We start from the raw sequence: 7,476 nt of genomic DNA, 5'->3' as shown, positions 1-7,476 counted from the left end.
GACTGGGGTAGGAAGGGAGAGAGTTCAAGTGAATGAAGGAGGGTCTTGAGAGTGGCAATGGGTAACTAAGTATAGAAAGATTATGTAAAATTTAAGAAAGGTGAGAAGCAAAACCTGCATTGAATTTGACAATGCAGAAACCAGTAACGACTCAGGAAATGAACAGTTCAGTAGAGCAGAGGAAGCTGACAAATATTTCAAAAGGTTGAAGAATAAAAGGAAACCTTATGTGGTTGCATAAAAAGGCTTCCTCTAGACAGGACATGGATTTGTTTCCGTTTTATTTCTTGTGAGGGAATAGTTTTTAGAATCTATTATTTAAAAGGTAGGGAAATTTTAAACAGATTTGCTCTGTCAAAAGGAGCCAGCAGAAAGTAAACATGTTTAGTTTTCAGAAAGAGGATGTAATTAAAGATATAAGGCAAACTATCAAAACATCAAGATTTGATTGTTCATAATAGTAGGTACCCAAAGCAAAAGGGCCCAAAGCAGTTTGTCAAGGTGCCCACTGATCTGAAGCAGCCTTTATTTTATTTATTATACCACAGGGCAAATTCTTAAGTTCAGAATATCTCCTCTGGCTGTACTGGCTTTTCCAGTCTTATTGTTTACTCAGATTCGCTTCAGTGATTTGGCCTCCAATCTCCTGTAATTTCTTCCAGAGTCTCTTCTCTGTCATGTCATCATATCTGATTTTTAGAACTCTTTGATTCAGTAACTCTTTAAAGACCTCACGTGCCCTTCTCAGCTGAAGCATACTGAGGCCGGCACTGAATATTCAGCAAAGGTCAGGATTATAATACTGATACTGATGGAGAAATTATTGCAAAACATGGATAGAGGCAGTGGCTTTTGTGTGTGTGTTTGTTTTTCTTTATAATTAGTTGTGAGAATGAGAGGTAAGAATGAACATGGACAGAGGCAGTAAATTCTCAATAGTTGGTTCAGTTTCTGAGATTGGGAAACCCAATTATCATCGCTTTCATATGCCATTGCTTTTGAAAGGGCTCTATATTATGGTTATGTATGTTGAAGAGGCCAACGGCAGTGACATTAGATTCCTAAGACTGCCACAAACTGGGGCGGCTTAAAATAACTGGCATTTATTGTCTCACAGTTCTGGAGGTTTTAAGTCCAAAATCAACGTGTCCAAGGGCCACATTTTTCCTGAAAGCTAGGAGACAATCTATCCCATGCTTTTTTCTTAGCCCTTGGTGTTGCTGGTAATCTTTTAAATTCCTTGTATTACATAAGTATTACTCTGTTCTCTGCCCCTATCATCACATGGCATTCTCCCTATGTCTTTACATCATCTTCCCTCTGTGTATGTCTATTTTTGTGTCTCCATTTCTTATAAAGATATATTTGTATTGGATTAGGGCCCAATATGACCTCGTCTTAAGTTGATTACATCTGCAAAGAACTCATTTCCAAATAAGATCCCATTCACAGGTACTGGGGGTTAGGGCTTCAACATATATATTTCAGGTGACACAATTTGACCTACAGCAGCTGTATTGAGTTAGAGCTGTGCAGGTTAGTGGCAGGTAGGGTACAGACAGAAGTACAGAAAAAAGATAATGGCAGAGAATATCCAAAGACACATGTCAATGGGTTAGTAAGAAAGAGATGTGTGCTGAATGAAGATAAAAGAAGACTAATAGAATGTTAATAGATAAAAGAGGAAAAGAAATAGCCAATGTAGAAGAGAAGTTATGTGACTAAAATCAGTATAATCATGCTTCCTGTGGAGTATGTGAAAGTTATTTTTCCATGGTGAATGAATTTTCATATATTATTTCATTCAATGAGAAAGATAGAGAGTAATAAATAAATTTGAAATACAAATGTATAGGTAACCAATTTTAGAATATAATTTGAGATATTCAAGTAAGTAAATAAAAGTGATAAAATATTTCTTTTTAGCATGACTGAAATTTTTAAGTAATTTATATAAAACACTTTGATAAATTTTACGTTATGCAAATATATTTTCTGAAGCTCAATATATACAAACCACAGGAAACATCAAAAGCTAAAATAATTGTAAATAGGGTAGAGGCTACTGTGGTTGGTTTATGATGTCTTGGGTTAGATTCAACTTCATTAATGTATATAATTAGATAATGTACATTAATGTACATTTTTCATCTTTCCTACTTTCTCCCAATTAAATGGCATCTAATAGATTCTCAATAAATATTTTTTAATGAATGCATATTGTTAAATGAGATCATAGGCAATTTATACACACTTTGGTTATGGTTTATTGCTTTAGAGTCAAATATTTATAACCTTTTATTTTTTTATATATGTAAATTTTTGGCTAGAAAGTGTAGAGTTAAGAAAAAACTTCAATGTGCATTTTTGATCCTCTTATCTTCCCCCAAATAGCTATTTTGTCTAATAAACAAGCAACTTCACAACCAACGGCCTATAAAATTCATCAAAAATTTTTTTTTTTCATTTTCCTCGCACATGACTAAACCTCAAGAGTGAATGAATGTATCCTATTAGCCCATGACAGGAAAGCAATGGTGTTTATCAATGAAACACCGTGTACCACAAATACATATTGTTTGTTAGTGGGATTCATACATGTTGATTTAGTTTCCCCTTAAATGAGAGATGAGAAGATGAGATGCTAAGGAATAATCTTCTTATCTTATAGGTAGATGTAATAGTAAATATTTATTTATGTGTGATGTCAATATCTCAGTAACAAGAAAAGTAGATAATCTATACTAACAAAATGTATGCTTTAGTATTGTGCTTAATTTCAAGCAGGAATGATATCAGACTATGTTGCACCTGACTTCGTCTGCTCCATTCTGTTCTTGCTTTCTACGTCTCTTAATCTTACTTTATTATATATAATTAATATGTAAAATATTCAAAGTAAATTTTTAACTCTGTATGTGTAATTTAACTTGATAAAATCTTTGTGAGAAAAACATCATTTAGAGCAGAAAAATATAGTATTTTAGATTGCCCATCAATTAAAGTTATCACAGGGCAAATTTTCTCTACTGGCAGGATAAAAAAAAAATGCCTCATGCATTCTTTTAATGTACTTTGAGAATTGTATATAATTATTTTAGAACAATAAAAATAACATCAATAAAAATAACACGGTGTTTTATGATTTTACACTGTATCAGTTTGTACGTCAAAATTGAGTACTACAGACTTTTAGATCTTTGGGAGGGAGTTATAATATCAGCCTATATAATTATGATGGGAATAAACAGAAAAGATTTTGATTTCAAGAAAAGCAATGGACCTTTAAAACAGACAACAAATAAAGAAAAAAATAATAATTTCAAACACTTTTCAGATTACTAATTACATAAGGATTACAAGGTACAGTAAGTTTTGGAAAATCTCCAAATATCTCATATATATACACATATGTATATATGTGCACATACATATGTATATATGTACACATACCTATGTATATATGTATATATGCACACATACATATGTAAATATATGTATTCATTGAGATTCACAGTGAATTATATTATCTATACTTATAATCACACTTGACAGGAGTAGATTAATCTGCTGAGAAATTTCTATAATAGAATGCACTAAATTCACATTACTCCCACTACGATTTTATAATAGGTTATAATGTTAGTAAATTACTTAAAAGCAATGCAGTTTCTATGACCCTAAATCTACTTTAGTATAACATAAGTAAACTAATTTATAATTTATAATGCATGTAATATACTCTTTAATATAATTACTCTTTAATTATAGTATGACATATTAAATTCACTTAAACTTTTGTTCACATTGTAAACATTTTGAACCCAAGATATGATTCCAGAAAGCATAGGCATTTTCTGCAGATTTGAAACAGTAATAATCTTACTATGAGATTTAAATATTTAACAACTTGCTTAAAGTGAGATAAATGAATAAAGACACTTCAAATGGTTGATACAAACACAAAAATCCATGTAAATACAGATTGCATTACTTAAATATTTTATTATTATATGCATGCGTTTTATATTTATATCAAGATGGTTGAATAGAAAGATGGATAGAGAAATGGATACATGATAGATGATAGATAGATGATAGAAAAATAGATGGATGTATTACATCTATTTTATTATGTCTATTTATTTCTTGCTTTACCAGAAACAATTTAATGCAGTCCTTTAACAGAAAGGTCTTAGTATTTATTTAAACATATAATACACTTTGGATAAAAAAATTATTTTGAAAAAAAGTAAAGAAAACATAGATTAGGGTTATATTTTAAAAATTAAGAGTTAATACACAGGTTATGTGAAAATGACTCCACAGGGTTTTATTGCCTCCTTCACTTATAATATGATGAAATACGGTTTTAAGCATTTTTACAAATTGCCACATATAATCGTGACAACTTCCCTCTGAGAGAAGATATATCCTCTCTTACCATGAGGAAGCTGACACAGAGAGGATGACTCACTAGCTAAGTAAATGCTTCTGGCAGGTAGCAGAGGCTGCTTTTAAATTCAGCAAGTCATTCTGAAGCATGATCTCAAACAGCACAGAGGGCTTCAAACTTTTTCCTAGAGAAAGACCACAACTTTAGTCTTAATTTTGCTTGTAACAAAAGAAACAATCCATTCAATGAGCCACAACATCCATAATTTAAAAACAAGCCAATTTCACTAAAGAAACATCGAGGCCATTGACAGTTTTACCCTGTGAATCTCCATAAACTGGACATTGCATAACATAAGGTACAGATTCAAAAGCATCATCACAGTGAATATAACTAGTGCCACTTTTTCTTATGACACCTTTTAGTATAAGCAATGACAAAGCACAATTCTAGGATGAGGAAAATTCCTCTAGGAGAGGAATTTGAGTTAGGAGGTGGTAATAGAGTGGTATGAACCAAACAAACACTTCTCTGGAGCTCATATTGAAAGCATGATTAATTTGTAGTATCAAGTATGGAATAAGAATATTTCTTGAGACCATCCTCTGAACCACACATTGGAAAATAATTGTGCAGCAGTAGATCATTCTCCTTGACAATATCTACAATATTTTTGTTCTGATAAATAACTAGAAGGCATATCTATCTTGCCAGATTACTGCTGTCTCTATTATTCTATAGTCCTCTGAGCTAACCATCTGTAGAATATTTTTTTTTCCCTTTTTAGAAAAATAGAACAGAAGGGAACTTGCCTGGTTAGAAAAACAACTTATCTCTGCAACGAGGTATATTGTGGATAGGGCCAGGACCTTCATTCAAGAAGTTTTTGAGGTGCCAACTAAAGAGGTGAGTTCAAAAGAGCCATAATTCAGTTCCATAGGGGGAAAAAGCAAACTATATCTCTCTTGTAAAATCTCCCAGTTAACTAAATTAAAAAATATATACATATATATAAGACAGCATAGAAAAATAGTTTTGTTTTTCTACATCCCATCCAATCACTGAAATATATTTACTTATGTAATGAAGAATATTTTTAAAAAACAATGTAATTTACATTGATTTCTATCAGAATTGAGAGTTCTAGAGGAATCTAGCAGATTGAGGTTCTAGAAGAACTGATTTATAATTCTTCCTTTGAGCAAACTGTCTACTTAGTGAAGCAAGTTGCCTCCTTCTAGGTCACTAACTCATCAAGAATAACATAAAGGCATTAAATTTCAAATATAAAAGTCATCCGGGGAGTACATGCTCATTTACTTCACTCTCAAATAAGTGTTAAGGTTTTGGAAATTAAAAATGTGGATAACTGGTGTCATTCATTTAACATATATTTACTGAGAGCACACTTTAGGTCAAGCATTTTCCCAACGATACAGCAGTAACTATCTTACCTTATATTCTTGTAAGAAAGACAAACAATAAAGTCTAATAATAAGCACATTAAAGTATATCACACATGCTAAAAAAAAAAGGAAGAAAAATGGAAAGTGTCAGTGAAGATATGATGGATGCCAAAGGAATTGAGGAAGAAAGCAATCTGGATAAGGGAAAAGCATTTCTGGAAAGAGAACAACATGCACAAAGACAGGTAGGCAGAGACATCTCACAGTTTCAAAAAAAGAAAAATGAGAGTAATGTGTCTGGAGCAGAATGAGTGAGGTGAGGAGTAGTAGGGGATTAAATCAGAAACATAAGAGATGGGAATTGGCGGAAGGCAAGGTAGAGAATTATGAAACACATAATGGATTCTGAGTTTTACTCTAAAATGGGAAAACTGGTTAGCTTTGAATAGGCAGCGACATGATCTGAGGTAAACTGAAGTGAAACTTCTGTCATCAATCAAGGGGAGTGATGGAGAAAGCATGGAGTTCCATTAGGAGGTTAGTGTAGTACTAAAAGCGACAGATAGTGACAACGTGACTCTGGACGGGAATGCAGCTGTAGGAAAGTTGGCAGATTATGGATACATTGAACGTGGTTTGGCATCAAAGTGAAGGCAACTATGATGATTCCAGTCATTTGGCCTGAGCAGCTGGAAGAGAGAATGAGAGCTCCTAAAGTTGAAGTCCCCGAAACATCAACACAAACTACACATCTAAACAACAAAAATAACAATAACAACAACAAAATATGAATTATTTATAGCTGATTGCTCCTCAACATAAAAATGTTCAAAGGATGAATATCTGTGCTCATGGTTCAACATTACCTCCTATAAAACAATAACCTGGAAACCTTAGGTTTGCAAATATTCAAAAAGAAATATTTTAGATAAAATATTTTATAGGTATCTTAATTTAGGGGGAGTAAATAAAAATGTTATTCTACAACTGGAATTTAGCACAACAGGACTATTCCATGTGAATTCATAAATCAAATAATTGTCAAGAATTTAAGTTCACCATTTAATATGGTAAATAATTTTCTTTTTAATATTTGCAGTTTGAAATTTTTTTTTTTTTTTAAATCAACTCTGCAACACAGTGCTGAATAATATCCTGGAATCTTTCCTATTAGAGTAACTGAATCTTAGTTTCTCGAGCAGGGAAGCATAGGCTCTCTAGTGGTAAAAGAACTCGGATTCTCACCACTCTTATTCACATAAGTTTTTTCATAGAAAAGTAAACATATAATAGTTTCTAAAGTCTACTACGGCCATGCTGCTTTGAACAAACCCGATCCCTTCTGATCTCGAAAGCTAAGCAAGGTCAAGCCTGGTTAGTACTTGGATTGGAGACCACCTAGGAAGACCAGGTGCTGTAGACATAAAAATTAAATAAAAAATAAGGGATTGTAAGCTGACAAGGTCCTTGCAATCTATGAGGTCAACCAAGGGTTGCCTCGCCTAAAAAAAATAAAATAAAATAGTTTCTGAGCTACCCATATATTTCCACAGGGACAAGTTGTGTGTATGCATATTTCCATGTCGGAAATAAAATACGGACATCAATCCTTTTTTCTCTTTTCTCACTATCTACCCCTGTATCATAAGAAATATAATATATTTTCCGTCCAGG

General features: G+C 32.6%; 1 pseudogene; it reads left to right on the top strand.

The window, feature by feature from the left end:
* The first annotated feature begins 7,106 nt into the window (after window positions 1-7,106).
* LOC120586391 (uncharacterized) lies at window positions 7,107-7,225 on the top strand (annotated as a pseudogene).
* Window positions 7,226-7,476: the final 251 nt, after the last annotated feature.

The sequence above is a fragment of the Pteropus medius genome, unplaced genomic scaffold (genome assembly GCF_902729225.1).
Source record: "Pteropus medius unplaced genomic scaffold, Ma_sr-lr_union100, whole genome shotgun sequence".
Taxonomy (NCBI): Eukaryota; Metazoa; Chordata; class Mammalia; order Chiroptera; family Pteropodidae; genus Pteropus; species Pteropus medius.
The sequence above is the reverse complement of the archived record's forward strand: the minus strand, read 5'-3'. Positions and strand labels throughout refer to the sequence as shown.